The following is a 16,223-nucleotide window of genomic DNA, read 5'->3' as shown; positions in this document are numbered from 1 at the left end:
TTTGTAAGATCTTCTCAGGATCTTTTCTCTTTAGGTCTGGCCTCCTGCACTTTTAACAGTCTCTTCCCCTAGTCTCTCTTTATGAATGTTTTTCATTTTGAAGCCAAAATGTGCCCTGTTTTCTCTTGAGGATCACTCCTCACTTCTAGTCTGCATTAGAATGGCCATGAATCCTGAGCTATGCTATTTTCCCCAGGGAGAAAAAGGAATGCTTTTAGCCTGAAATAAAGATTTACATTTTTTCAATAGCATTGAAAAGCACTCAAGTAGTACCAGTAATGGCTTCAATTATTTTCTTAAATTCTTAAAGGATTTCTCAGAACACAGAACATGCACTTAGGCTAAAAAGATGTCTAAGTGTGGAGAAGAGTCCATGGAAAACTGGAGGCAAACTTCCATTTAGTCCTTGGAGATGAGTTGGTCCAAAAAAAACAACAACAACATATATATGTAGCTGCAACACCTGTGGAAGCATATGAAAGTCCTCATGGAGCTATGCACTCTTAATGAACTAACCAAGGGATAAAAATATAATTACAGTCAAAATTAGAGAATAATAAGTCACACCTGAAATTAGATGTGAATACTCTATAGTGAAAGGCTAGAGTTTTAGCTGAATCCATGAAATATTTGAGATGTTAAACTACTATTCTCCAGAAATGTGAGGAACACAATGATTGGAATACTTTTTCTTATCTTAAGGGCAGCTCTGACTGTCTGGCTCAGGAAGATTTAAATGAAGAACTCATATTTTAGTTTTTTTGAGACCCAAAGTTGGTACTGTCAAATATTAGTCATGAGTCAAAAAGGCAAATCACCATTTTTTTTCATTTTTTCAGGATTCCTACCAATTTCCATCATTTACTCTAACCTCTATAGAAGCAGAGTAGTGGAAAGAGTAATGACTTTGGAGTCAAAAGGTTTAAATTGACATCTTACCTATGTATCTTTGGTGTAAGTGACTTAAATTCTCTGTTCCTCAGTTTCCTCCTTTGTAAAATGAGAGAAGGTAGACTAGAAAGTCTCCAGTTCTAAAGCTATGATTTTCCATAAAGCTCATTTTAATGGTTAAAAGTGTTCTAGTCTTGAGGATATAGGACTGTAATGGCAAACTTATGACATGTGTGCCAAAGAGGGCATGCAGAGAGCTCTCTGTGGGTACATGCACCATCATCCCCCACCAGAATTCATTACTAGAAAGGCAGAAGGACTTGGGTGGAGCTTCTCCCTTCCCCCTCTCCCCAAAAGTGATTTTTTCACATCACCCTCTCCTTTACCCAACAGTCCAATCAGAGCACACAGGGGTGAGGTATGGCTTACAGACAGCAAAGCTGGAGGGGAATGGAGCACTTGAGCCACTCTTCTCCACCAGGGCTGAGGACATTCCTCACTTCACTTGCCCCTCTGTCCAGCAGCTTTCTCCCTCCCCTGTGTGGGGTAAGGGGTAGCCTGTGTGTGGCACTTGGTCTGGGGAGGTTTAGTAGGTAAATAGACTGAAGCAGATTTTGCAAGCAGGCTAGAGGAAAAACCTTGACTGTCAGCCATCGACATTCTAAATGGAATGAAGGAAAGAAAACTGTTTGCCCTTGAGGACTCTGGTCAAACTGGGAAAAGGAGAGGGTGTGGATGCCTTTACCTGCCCATTGAGGAGCCCAAGGAGTGTGGAGTTACCACTGAGAAGGAAGACCTGCCAGGAAGATCAAGTGAGCAAGAAGATCTAGCTGGGGTGGTGGACATCCTAGTCTGAGACCAGCTCCTTGATTAGCATTTCTTGGATTTACCTTCTTGTGGACCCGTTTCTTGTACCATCAAGAGGAGCTGAAGTGGACATGGCTTTGTGAGAGACCCATTTTCCCTTCTAGTCTGTAATAGTCTGATTAGTGCAGTGTAGGCTTTAACCCATTCTCCCAGCCCCTGTGTGATTCCTAGTGATTAGATTTAGTGTGACCTTTCCCCATTATCCCTGACCCTCAATTATTATTAAAACCTTGTGTTTATAATTCTTTTGTCCTTGTACTACCCTGTCACTTGTTGGCTTCACAGACTCCCTGGCTAGGTGGATCAGTGTGACAGTTAAGGCCCAACAATCACTCCTGTCTACTGCCATTCCCCAAAACTGCCAAACCTAATTTCCCTAACTTGTTTGGTCCCAGTCTATTGTCCTTTCCTGTCTCCTACTCACCCTTCTGAACCCAGGTTCAGATAAAATGTATAAGTTAACCCCAGGTTTTACCATGAGAGGGGGACTCAGCACAGCATATGGTCTCTGGGGCAGGGGCAAGACACAGCACAAGATTTCTAAAAGGTTCGCCATCACTGATATAGGATATTGTCAGCTAAGGTTAATCAGATAGAACAAAGAAAAACAGAGATCAAAAAAGCTCTAGCCATATGCATCTCAGATTCATGTTTTGCCTCAGACTAGCTCGTTGTAACTTTAATCAAGTCGCTTCATTTTTTGTTTTAGATATTTGTTTCTCACCTGCAAAATGAGGGGATTTAGCTAACTGATATCTAAGCTTTCTTTTAGTTTCCTCCTCCAAAGTCTAGGTTCTTAGATCAATCAATTAATCAATCAATCAATCAAAGACCACTTTTTAAGCACCTCCTGTTTGTTAATTGCTGTGCTAGATGCCTAGCAAACCACAAAGGAGCTTGCCAAATAAGGAATAATCTAATCTCTTCTTAGGACATCTGGCAAAGAAATCTCATGTAGTCCAGCTCAGTTGGGACAGCTCTGTTAGGACATTTTTTTTACATCAAACCTAAATAATGACTCTTTGTAGCTTTCTTCCATTGTTCCTGGATCTGCTTTTGGGGGACAAGCAAAACAAAAATAATCTCTTCCAAATGAGAGCCATTTGCAGACTTGGCAATAATTTTCCTTTATAGCTAAATCCTTTCTTCTGCATGCTAAACAGCATCAGTTCTGCCATTTAACCCATATGTAGCATAATTTCCAGTCTCCTCACCATCTTCAACATTACTGTTCATGTTCCAACTTGTATACATCCATTCAGCATAAGATGTTTCTCCTAGGAGTCATGTTTCTTAGAGCCACTTCCATAGCTTCTTGGACTCCCTGGTCCTAGTCTTTGTTGGGAACAATGTCTGTGATTAAATTGACTGGGTTGTGGGAAAGGAAGGGGAAGACTGATTTTGATCAGGGAGGCTCTAACTTTCCCACTGTTAACTGCTACATATGGATAATGAGTTCATCAGTTTGCCTTGATTCATAGGTCAATGTTGGAGAAGAGTGGGTGAAGAGATTGAAAAACAAGTTGATAGAGATCAGAGTGTGGATGTTCTTAAATAGCTAGGCTAAGAAATTTGGAATCTAACAACAACAACAACAAAAAACAAAACTGGGTACCAAGGAGGTGTTGGAAGTTTTAAAAAAATGCTAGTAGTAAGAGCAAAAGAGAATATAGTCTTTAGGATGAGATTATTTGCATAGTAGTTGCCACAGATTAGGTGAATAATGGAAATATGAAGTCTATTGTATTGAATTTGGACTTGATTGTATGTGCCACTCTTTTATTTAAATTTGGAAAAGCAGGAGAATTAGCTAGTTGGTCCTTCTCAAAATGGACTATTAAAATATTCTCTTAATTGACCTCTCCCATCCATTCAAATTTTTTTCCTCCAGATTTTGTTGTCCCTGTTAAATCTACTCATTAAATTTACAAAAATAAAGAGTTTTGAACTTGTTCCAGGCCCCTATGTATACAGAATTCCTAAAAAAATGTTTTGTTTTCTTTCTTGAAATGGTCCATTGGCTACCTGGTATGGATGAGCCAAAGTTCAAACTCAATATCTTAGAACTCAAGGAAGGCCTGCTAAAATATAGACTTTATTCATCTTTTCAACCTTATCATCCATTGCTACTTATAATAATGATGATGATGATAATAATGATTAGAGCTATTATTGACATAGTGATCTTTTTTTTCCAGAGTTCTATATATTTATAATATCATTTCATCCTCTCAATAACCTTGTAAGGTGGGGCCTTTTATTATTCCTTTTTTACAGATGAGGAAACTAAAGAGGTTAAGTGATCTATGGAAGGTCATAGAGCTCATAAATGTTTGGGGTAGGATTCAAAGCCAGTTTTTTTGGAAAAGGGAGGAAAAAATTTGTTTTTTTTTTTTTTTAATAACCCCATGCTCATCCCTCAAACAGAAGACTATCTTTCACATGCTTATGTTCTTTTCTCAAGATTAGAGAGCTTAGAGTCATAGGACACTCAGTTCTCTGAACAATTCAAAAAAGAGCATACAGAAGGCAATGGAGAGGCACATGTTGGGCATAAATAGGCTACAAAGCATAGCAGAAAAGGAATTAATTATAATATAAAATTATAAGTAACATATAATTATAAAATTAATTATTATTAATTATAAATGGTAAAGAAAATATCAACATAATCTTTGAGCAAAAAAATGCCTGTCATATGGTGAGAGGAAGGACTGACCTTTGAATAACCTTTGTGGCCCATTATTATCTTCATAGTGTCAAGAGAAATAAAGGAAGACCCCACCCCACCATCAAGAAAACATGGTTAGACCCTTTTGGCAACTAGGAGGTTGTGAACAAGAGTCTCACTGGACAGACTGTATAGGTGGGCTGTGATCTGAGTGACTGGAGGCAATGTCTGCAACGATAATATCCCGGGATTTGGAATGTAGTAGTATTGTATCCACACACTGGTATCCCTTTGCCATTTTCAAAATGTACCATATGGGAATGTCTCAGGGGAAGTAATCTTCGAGTAAGCCTGTAGCTGTATCATATTCCTCAAGGAAATGAGAAGTATCCCATTTCTTCAGAGTAGAGCTGCCAACCACTTATTCAGTTAACTGGCACTTGTCCAGGGAAAATTCTCAAGCTTTGAAGACTGCACATAGCCCAGCATATAAGCTGCCCATCTAAAAAACCTTTGGAAAGGAGAACAAAGAACCCAAGTCATTTCATAAGACTTGGCATCCATCAGGCATGGGAGAAGGGTTTCCTGAGAGCCTCCCATGAGCCTGGCACATATGGTCATAGTAGCCACAAAGTCCTTGTATTGGTTCATCTCGGTGTAGGTTCTTAAAGGCAATTTCAGGGGAGCTCAGTCTCTGAGAGATTCTCCCAAGTTGGGAAGAGGTCAAACATAGCTTCTACCATCAAGAAACTCTACTTTTTTAAGACTGAGTTCAACTCAATTTGGAGACATATCACCAGTGAATTGACCACTTGGTAATGGAATCTTTAATCAGGGTTAAATTAGAGCATCTAAACTCTAAATGATGAATTCTGGACTTATAGCAAATGAAATCTTTGGTATTTAGAAAATAGATTAAGTTACCTCAAGGAAATCATCATCTAAATGTGTATATAAGGCATATACATTGTGACATTGTGTACTATATTCTGTGGCAGATACATAGAATACATGAAGGATGGGCAGACAAAGTGATATGATATTTGTGCAGAAGGAGAGGTCATTTCTGACCCAGTGTAATCAACAAAGGTTCCCTAGAGGAGGTGGCATTTGGTCTGGCAGAAGAGGGCTGAGATCAGGGCAAGTTATCAAATGCTAGGCTGGACAGAACCAATTTTTTGACTATGATGGATAACTGAGCTGCTTCTCTGTTTCAAATGATCAGATCAGAACAAATTACATTCTCAGCTCTATCTCCTTCCCTACTGAGTAAAGTCTGCTTTTTGTTTCTTTTCTCCATCTTTAAACACTATGTACTAGAAAATAGGGGCTTGAACATTCCTTGAAAGGTCATATTTTGCTCATTCTTGGTCCAGAGAATAATGAGCCTTAATATCACATTGGCTGCCATAAATCTGTTAATGTGTATGTGTGTATGTGTGTTGTATAGATAAAGATGCCTGGGATATAGGTAAACAGAATCATGACATCCTAGAATTGAAAGAGGTCTCCAGAGCCACTCAATCCAAGTGGTACCTGCACCAGAATCTCTCTCTACAATATCACTAACAAGTAACCATCCATGTTACTTCTTGGAGGCATCCCATTCCATTTTCCATTTTCAGACACCTATATTTAGAAGTATTTCTTGACATCAGATCTCAGAGACAGAAACCAAGAAAGCAGAGAGGTTCTAAAAGGGTCTGATCTGGTCTGACAAGTCTCTCAGGAGAGGAAGGCTATAAGGGATACTTTGCTTGATGAATAAGTTAATGACCTACTCTTGCTTCCAGGCAACAAGAGATGATTTTCAAATACAGACTGGACACAAAAGCAAGTGCTTGCTCCAGGAACTGTTTCCTGAAGAAAGTCAGATGTTCTGACAGAGGAGTGGAGGAAAAAGAGTCAGCTTTTCTCCATCAAGACCTTTGGAAAGAAGATTCTGCCTTACAAAGAAAACAAGAGAGCTCAGTGATTTATGTTCCAGAGTTGCATCTCTTGAGCAGACGCTGCAGTTCTGAATTTAGTGATTTCTAATTCTATATCATAGAATTTTAAAATAGCATTCTATTTTGGAAAAAAAACAGAACTATAAGCTGAAAACAACCCTTCAAGTCTCCCTGCTAATGGTTTATTTCTTTTTTTAAAAACCCTAATCTTCCATTTTAGAATCAATACTAAGTATCTGTTCTAAGGCAGGAGAGTGGCAAGTTCTAGGCAACTGCAGTTAACTGACTTGCATGAAGTGTCTGGGGCCAAATTTGAACCCAGGATCTCCTGTCTTTAGGCTTGGCTCTCAATCCACTGAAACCCTTAAATGCCCCCACCTTGCTTTCTTTCCCTAGAAGATGCACAATGCCTCCATATGCCCAGGTAGCCACACCAAAGCAAACACCTAACTAATTCAATGGCATCCTTGTATGTCAGGAGGATGTTTCTAGGGACACAAAAAATTTGAACTTCTCGTTCCCAAATTCAGTACTTTATCATTATGCCATCTATAAAATGGCTGAATTAAATGATCACCAATGTCTTTTGTAGTTCGTAAACTATGATCCTAAAACTTTGAAAACTGAGAAAACAGAGACACTGGGAATTTGTATTTTATTTCCATTGACTCCTTGGATTACAAAGGTAAAGCGAGAAGAGATTTCAGATACCATCGTTCCAACTATTTCCATTTAAAAATGAGAAAACTGAGATCTACAGAAATTAAGAAAATTACCCAATCTCATCCAGGTAGTAAAATTCAAAGGCAAAATTTGAACTCAGTTCCTTTGACTCCAGAGCAAGTTAGCTTTTTTACTACCCCACAATTTATAGATGATGAACTCAGAATCACCAATTGGGATGAAAAAGCCAAAAAAAATGTATTCAACAAGTTAACTTAATTCAATGAGCATTTGGAACTTGTCTTTGTACTGAGGATACAAAAAAAAAAATAAGTGGCACCATTTATATTCAAGGAACTTTTAATCTTGTGGGCAGGTGGATGGGGGAAGCCTTTAGATGTGCAAAAAAAAATCAGTTAAAATTTAATGAGAACCAAGGTAGGATCTAGGTAAGGTGATATCAAAAAATAAAAAGCTAGAGAAGAGGCACATTCAACTATAAAGTTTGGGGAGGCGTCCTGGGGAAAGGGAAACCTGTTTCGTGTGTTGAAGCTAATTGTTTGTAAATAGTTTGAAGATGATAACTTGAGTGAGTAGGAAGGCCAAGAGGAAGCTTCTCGTTAGGATGGGGGGAATATCTGAATATGGTTGCAAGCAGGGAAGAGGAACTCATCAGAGAAGAAGGTATTAGTGATCACTGAGGTGGGAAACAGAAGTCAACTAGTGTGACCCTGGATATGTTCACCTAACCAAATTGGGTGTCAGCTTATCTAAAACAATGAAGTTGGAATGGATGACATCTAAAGTCTTTTCTGGCTCTTTATATACCCCTATGATCCTATGACTGTTGATCAAAGACATAGAATGGACAATAGGATCAAGATCATAAACAGACAGGTTTCCTTTGTTGAAGAAGACTTCATTCCAAGATCAGAGATTAAGACAAATAGAGGAATTGGGGAGAGTAGAAAAAACAAAAAACTGGAGACAAGCATCTGGGTTCAAATCCTACCTCTGTTACTGAGTGACCTTGGATTAATCACTCAACTCATCTGCCTGGGTCTGTTTCCTTTTCTCTAAAATGAGAGGATTGGGTGAGATGACCTCTAAATTATTTTCCAGTTCTGGGTTGGTAATTCTATATGATGTAAAGGAATGTAGGTGAGGTAGCTCAGGAAGAATGAATGAAATCTTCCCCTCACTTGAGAGGCAAGATTATTTGCTGAGGGGGTGTGTGTGAGATTTTCATAATAAAAAGACCTATTCTGTGAGGAACAAGTCTAATAAAGGAAGAAAATCTATTGAAATGATAAAGAGACTTGTTATAATTGTGGGGGGAAAAAATAAATGATGTACTAAGTACATGAAAACCAGGATGTGAAAATAAGCAGATGATGTGGTAAAAACTGAAAAGTTATTAAAAATTATTTAGAAACTGAATTTGATATTGAAAGTTGATCTATCATGTAGAGAGCCTTTGGATGCATAAAATGAAATATGATTGACAAGGAATATTGATGGACCACTAAAGGAGGTGGAAGAAAATTGATATCAGAGGAATAAGGCATTGCTTTCCTGTTTAAGGCTAAAGCAGCTTCCTGTAAATATGTTGGGATGACATATTCAGAGGCAGAAATTTTCCTGAAAAAAGTCTACAGATGAAGACAAAGGTAGTCTCAAGCACTGTGTGACCTTGGATAAGTCAATAAGTCTCTGTCTCCTTTAGTTTCCTCATTTATAAAATGAGAATAGTAATAGCATTTACCATAACATCCATGTTTCTGAGAGGGGTTCAAGCTGCATCATAGAATTCCATAGTGCCCCCGAGAACTCTGTGGAATTCTATGATGCAGCTTGAACCCCTCTCAGAAACATGGATGTTACACTACCTACCCTTGTTGTTTTGAGACTCAAATAAGATATTTGTCAAGTGCTTTGCAAAGTGATATATCAATACTGTTGTTGTTGAGTTGATTGCTTGTAACCAACTCTTCATGACCCCATTATGGCACCCTCTCAGCAAAGATGCTGGACTGGTTTGCCATTTCCTTCTCCAGTAGATTAAGGCAAACAGAGGTTAAGTGGCTCATCCAGGGTCACAACTGGTGTCTGAGGCTGGATTTGTACTTAGGTCTTCCTGACTCCAGGCTCAGTGCTCTTTCCACTGAACCCTCTAGCTGCCCCTGTACCAACGCTAGCTGCTCTCATTAGCTTTTTTTAGTATCTGACTTGGGATTCAAACCCCAGTCTCACTTGTTTAATTTTTGAAAAGCAGCCTAGTACAAAGAGGAACAGGCTAGCATCAGAATCAGGAAGGCATGGGTTCAAATCCAGAGTGAGCGCTTGCCAGCTAGTTGAGCCAGATCAGTCATCACCTCTGTAAATCCTGGTTTCTCTAGCTATTAAGAGAGAACAAGAGTAGCCCTTACCTCGCAGACCCAAATGAGATCTTGCCTGGGAAGCATTTTGCCAACGTGAAAGCCCTGGAGAAATGTCATCATTTTACAGCAACGCGCACTCTACAAAATGAACATTTCCATCCCATCGGCAGAGGCAGCTGTCAGCTCACAGCAGCTTAGGCAGCATATTTGTTCAGTTGGATTATATAAAGGAACTACCTTATCTTTTAGGTATCATAAAATATTCCAACCTTAGCATAACCCATTTTGAATAGAGCAGTTTTCTTCCCTGTGTGTGTGTGTGTGCGAGCGTGTGCCCAGGAGCTCCTGGGTGGGAGGAATCCTGTGCCCTGACAGATTGTCAGACAAAATCAGCAGTTTGTCAGGGAGCCTAACCAAAGCCCAAGGAAAGGTCTTTCCTTCCTCACCCTCCCAAGATTCTCAGAAATGGGCATGAACTCATCTCTCTGCCCCATAGTCCATGCAGCTGCCTTTACTAGCAGAGAGGAGGGTGGAATTGCTCTCCCCCTCCAATTTTTAAATTAGGGTGCGCCATTAATGACTGGGTCTAACCAATGAGCCCAGAGCTTAAGAGTATGCAGAGAACTTCAGGAATGGGATCTTCTCATAGACTTTGAAACATGGGCCAGGCTTATATCATTAACTGATGCTGCCCTAGTGATAAAATGGTGAAGAAGAAGATTTTTGTTTGTCTGCCTAACCAGAACTGGGATGCTTTGATAAAGGCAATAGTCAACCAAGCTTGGGGGCAGCTGGGTGACTCAGTGGATAGAGAGTCAGGTCTAGAGACAGGAGGTCCTGGGTTCAAATTTGACCTCAGATCCTTCCTGGCTGTGTGACCCTAGGCAAGTCACTTAACCCCCACTGGCTAGCCCTTACCACACTTATGTCTTATAATCAATACATAGTATTGGTTTATTTTTAAGTCTTACATTTGGATTTTAAAAAATCAATATCATAAATACAAAACAGTAGAGGCCTAACTAGAAAGTATTTTATTTTAAAAAGAACAAGGGGTATTGTAATTAAATTTTAATGGTTTGACTAAAATATATGAAAATTATAAATAATATGGTAGTTCACCAATTCAAAGTATAATTGCTTCAAAGTCGAAATGACTTTATAATAGCTTTTATTTACAAAAGAGGTGGAAAGAGTGAAAGCAGAGAAATACAAAAGAGTAGAGAGACATTAGCTTATCTAACTAAATATTACTCCAAGTGCTCAACTTAGCCTGGACTTGTGGACCTTCAACCAGAATTAAACTCTCTCCAGAAGACAGGAAGGGAAAGCCAGCTATCCACTCACCCAAATTCCATCCAAAGCGATGACACTAGATGAAGGTGATTCCTGAGGCCAACTTTCTTCCTTTTATATTGGCTTCTTGTCCCTTCCCCTTTTCACAAGGGACAATCACAGCTTTCAAATTGCTGCTATGGCCATTTGAACTCAAACTATATTATTAAACAATGAGCATAAAATAATTTGAGAATTAGAAAAAATTAAAAAATAGATAAATGCAACATATTAGGCAATGAAGAATGAGAAATAATAGAACTTAGTAACCAGGAATTCAACAAGCTGTAAAATATAAAATTATTTAGGAAGTAAAACTCCTTATTTGATAAGAACTTTCTAGCAGAAATTAGACTTAGATCAATATTCTTCGAAACAAAACAAAAAAAATAGATATGTGAGGGGACAGGTAGGTGGCTCAGTGGATTGAGAGTCAGGTCTAGAGATAGGAGGTCCTGGCTTCAAATCTGACCATAGATACTTCCTAGCTATGTGACCCTGGGAAAGTCATTTAATCCCCATTGTATACTCATTAACATTCTTTTGCCTTGGAATCAACATGCAGAATTGATTACAAGACAGAAGGCAAGAGTTAAAAAAAAAAAAGAATTGCAAACATGACAAAAAAGGAAAATGGTAAATGCCAAACACATTAAATGTACTTTTTTTTTAAACCCTTGTACTTCTGTGTATTGTCTCATAGGTGGAAGATTGGTAAGGGTGGGCAATGGGGGTCAAGTGACTTGCCCAGGGTCACACAGCTGGGAAGTGGCTGAGGCCGGGTTTGAACCTAGGACCTCCTGTCTCTAGGCCTGACTCTCACTCCACTGAGCTACCCAGCTGCCCCATTAAATGTACTTTTGATGGAAATATATATTGGGTTCAGTAAGTCTAGTAAGCAATTTAGAATTATACCCCCAAAATCACTAAAATGGGCATACCCTTTGACCATCTAGCAGTATCTTTTCTAGTCATATGCTTCTAAATATAACAAAGAAATAGGAAAAGGACACATGTTTGGAAATATTTCTATCAACTCTTTTTTTTTTTTTTGTAATTGGTGTCCATTAATTGGTGAATTATAACATAAGCATGCAATGGAATAGTGTGCTATAAAAAATGATGGAAGGCTTACAAAAGCCTGGGAAGATTCTATGAACTGATACTGAACAAGTTAAGAACAAGGAATAATTTGTACAATAACAAAACCATTGTAAAGACACAATAATAAAAGACCTAAAAATCTCTGAGCAATTCAATGACCAAGGATAATTCAAGAGGTGAAATGACGGAGAATATTATCTCTGTGGCAGAAAGGAAAGAAAGTCAATATACAACAAACAGATAATTTTTCTTAAGAAGAGAAAATAATGAGACATTTTTGGATTTATTTGGCTTTACTATACATATAGCTTGCAAAGTGAGGCTAATTTTTTTAGTTTTTTTTTCCATTAAATTAGGATTTGGAGAGAAAGGAAGAGGAAAGAAGTCAATCAAGAAGCACTGATTCAGCACTTACTGAGGATTAGTGCTGGGGGGGAACAAAGATAAAAACAGAATCCTAAAGGGTTCCTGTGCTACTGGGTGAAATAATATATAAATGTCTATGTGAATGAGAAGAAGGGGAGGTAATCTCAGACAGTGTGATGTTGGAGAAGGTGGGATTTGAGCTGGGTCTGAAAGGAATCCAGGGAAATCTGGAGGCAGAGGGAAGAAAGAGAATATTCCTGTATGGAATATGGAGAATATTCCAAAGGCTAGGGATTAAAGGGAGGTGTAGGCATAAAGATTTGAAAGGTAGAAAGTGATTCTGTTGTTAATGGATTTAAAAGGCAAATTAATTATTTAAATTAATTAATTAATCAATATAGATCCTTGGGATAATTGGGAGCCACTGGAATTTACTGAGTAGGAGAGATGATGTGCTTTAGGAAGAACAGGTTGGCAGCTGAATAGAGTAGGAATTGGAGTAGGAAAGCGACTTTCTTCAAGAAAACCAACTAGCAGAGGATGAAATAGTCCAGCACAAGGTGATGAGTATCTGCACCAAAATGAAGGTTGGGTGAGTAGAGAGAGGGGATGTGTTCAGAAAACGACACAAATGTAGAAACAATTGGACCTGGCAATAAATTGGATAGACTGGGGTCAGGGAAGTAAGGAGTCCAAGATGACACCGAATTTGCAAGTTTGGGTGACTGGGAGGACAAAGATGCATTTAACAGTAAAAGGGAAGAAGATAAGAGAGAATTGAAGGGGGGTAGAAATAATGAGTTCTGTTTTGAACATTTTGAGTTTTAGATATCTCTGGGAAATATATTTCAAAATGTCCATGGGGCAAGTGGTTATGCAAAACTGTAGATCTGGGGATAGGATAGGGTTTTATTTTTTTTAAACTGATAATTATCTACAGAGATAACAACAGAATCCACAAAAGCTAATAAATCACCAAGTGAGGAAGTATAAAGGGAGAAGATAAGAATTAGTATTTGTTAAGTACTTAATTTAAAAAAATAAAGGCTCAAAACTCACACACAAACACACATAAATATATATATATATATATATATAGCTCAGCATTTTTTGTGGCAGCAAAAAACTGGAAACAAGGTGAATACTCATTAATTTGGCAAAGAATGAACTTGTGGTACATGAATGTAATAAAGTATTACTCTTCTGTGAAAACAAACAAACATGGTGAATACTGAAAAGATTTATATGGACTGATAGAAAACGAAGCTAGCAGAGCCAGGAAAACAGTAAACACAATTGGCCACAGAAATGTTATTGGAAAGAGCAATCACAAATCAAATGAAAATAAATATTATGAAATTTTAAAGATAAAATGACTCCAAAAAAGAGCTTAGGAGAAGATACTTCCCTGGCTTCTTTGTAGAAAGAAAGAGTTATATGGATATGGACCTCTCATTCGACATCATATTTTCCTAAATGCTAATCAGTTTTGTCATATTCTAATCTCTTTTTTCTTTCTTTAAAATATTCTCTTCTACTGGGAGACTATTGTACACAATAATGACAATATTGTAGCATGATTATCTGTGAAAACTTGGCTACTCTCAGCAATGTAATGATCTGGGACAATCCTGAAAGACTTATGGTGGGGAATGCTCTCCATCTCCAGAGAAAGAACTGTTGGAATTGTCTTTCACATCAGTGTATGTATAGTTTTATTTGGGGATTTTGGATATGTATGAGTTTGCTCTTATAATAATGGCCAATATGGAAGCATATTTTTCATGACAATAATAATAAAATTTTAAAAATTATCTTACAAGGGCTGCCTCTCTGGGAGTGGGAAAAGGGAGGGCTATAGGGGAAATTCAGGCAATATAAAAACCAAATATATCAATAAAAACATAAGATTTAATAAATCTACTTCAGAAAAAAAATTAGCCTATAACTTTTGATGTCAAGGAAATCTTTGCGATAATTAGAGTCACCCACAAATGGAATAGGCTCTGTTAGAGGGTAACATATTCCCCAGACTTGTTGGTCTTCAAGAGAAGTCTTGATGACTGATTCTTAATTAGTTATGTTGTAGTGAGGATTCTTTTTTATGTATGGGTTGGAGTAAGTATGGCTTCTCTCAAGTCTAAAATTATGAGCTTGTGAATTTGTAAATCTGGTCCATCCCAAGAAGGAGACTCTAAACTGGTTGTCAGATCACAGAGTCACCGCATTTCATCCCTGTCCCAAACTCAAAGCTTTTCATAATGGGTAGAACTTTCCAAAGAATGGTTTACATGATCATAGGTTTTTTAAGAACTCAGGGTCACTTGCAAGCTACTAGAGGAATCAAAGTAGAATCTTGTGAAGATTATAGGTTGGCGATCAATAAAGTCATAGGCAACATCTAACCCTTTAAAGGAATTATTAAACATAGTTTGCTTAATTGACAGTGACTTTCAGTCAATAAATATTAAACATCTATTGTGTATCAGCCACCCTGATAAAAACTGGATTCCAGATAAAAGGATTGAGTCCAAAGGAAATGCAAGGAAATATCAGTAAAAAAAAAAAAAAAAATGAACAGATAAAAAGAGGACCAGTTGTTGGAAGACTGAAAATGGAATACACATGATGGGCCAACTGGCCTTTTTCTGCTCTGAGGATTTACTAAAAATAAATCTATTAAATGAATAACTTTGCTACAAATCTTTCCCTACAGCTTCTGTGGTTATAATGAAACCTATTGAAATGAATATTTGATCAATGCATAAATGAATAAAGATGAAGTGAATAAATGAATGGAATAGGAATATAAATACTAAATGGTGAAAATTAAATGAATAACTTTCTCGAATAAATCGACTTCACTTGAGTTTGTTAGTGTTCTGAACTGAGGATGGCCTATCTCCTATGATAGCTTTGAGAAGAATATGGCAAAGAATTTACTCTACACAAGAGGGATATAATATTATGGAGTAATCAGAGTAATGTAAATACATATCATTTCATGCTCAGTCTTTTAGGATGACTTAATATTATATTCAAGGGTTCTTTTCCCATTTAACATAAACCACCCACTAACTTTGGAGATGTCTTTACACATTGAGATTAACTCCTTTTTTCTAGAGGGAAAGAGGGCCTTTTTCTCTCCTATTTTTCTTCTTAAGACATTAAACACATTAGCTTAATTACCCAAATCTTATCTTGTATATTTCTCCATGCCATTTCTATTTGTCCTTCTCCTGGCTATATTGGGATTGGTTCAGCATCAGCTATATTTTATCTTAGGAAGATTAGGTTGGATTAAAGAATGTATCATAAAGGAATAAAGAATGTTTATGTTTGTCCTTCAAATATCCACTAAAGAGTTTTTACTTTTCTTGGTATTCTTTGAATTGAGTATTTTTAAGAAGTCAGGTTTATAGAACTTCCTATAAAACTGACCCTTCCCTTCTTTGGGAGGAGGTAGGGTGTATCTGGACTTGTTGTTTTATCAGTATAAATTCTATAATCTAACTTTTTCTTTTTAATAAGGATAAACAGAAAGTTCTACATTTAATTTTGAAAAAATATTATTCTCACAAATATAAGATGGGAGAATATTTAGTATGCTGTTCATCTCAAAAGAAAAAAAAATCCCAACTAATGGTCTATAAGCCCAACATCAACATACAAGAGTCAGCATTGTGACAAGGCACTCAAGAAAATTAATGAAATCTTTGATTTCATTAAAAGACAAAAGACCAGGAAAGTGATAGTCCCACTGTACACTGCTCTACTCAGTCTATGGCTGGATGCTTTCAATCTGGGCATCATATTTCAGAAAGGATTTTGATAAACTGGAAAACATGCAAAGGAAAATTTTATTATTGTACAGTCATTTTTCAACCATGTCTGACTCTCCATGACCCCATTTGGGGTCAGAGATACTGGCAGAAGTATTGGAACAGTTTGCCTTTCCTTCTCCAGCTCATTTTACAGATGAGGAAACTCAGACAA

The sequence above is a fragment of the Gracilinanus agilis genome, chromosome 3 (genome assembly GCF_016433145.1).
Source record: "Gracilinanus agilis isolate LMUSP501 chromosome 3, AgileGrace, whole genome shotgun sequence".
In the NCBI taxonomy this organism is placed as follows: Eukaryota; Metazoa; Chordata; class Mammalia; order Didelphimorphia; family Didelphidae; genus Gracilinanus; species Gracilinanus agilis.
The sequence above is the reverse complement of the archived record's forward strand: the minus strand, read 5'-3'. Positions refer to the sequence as shown.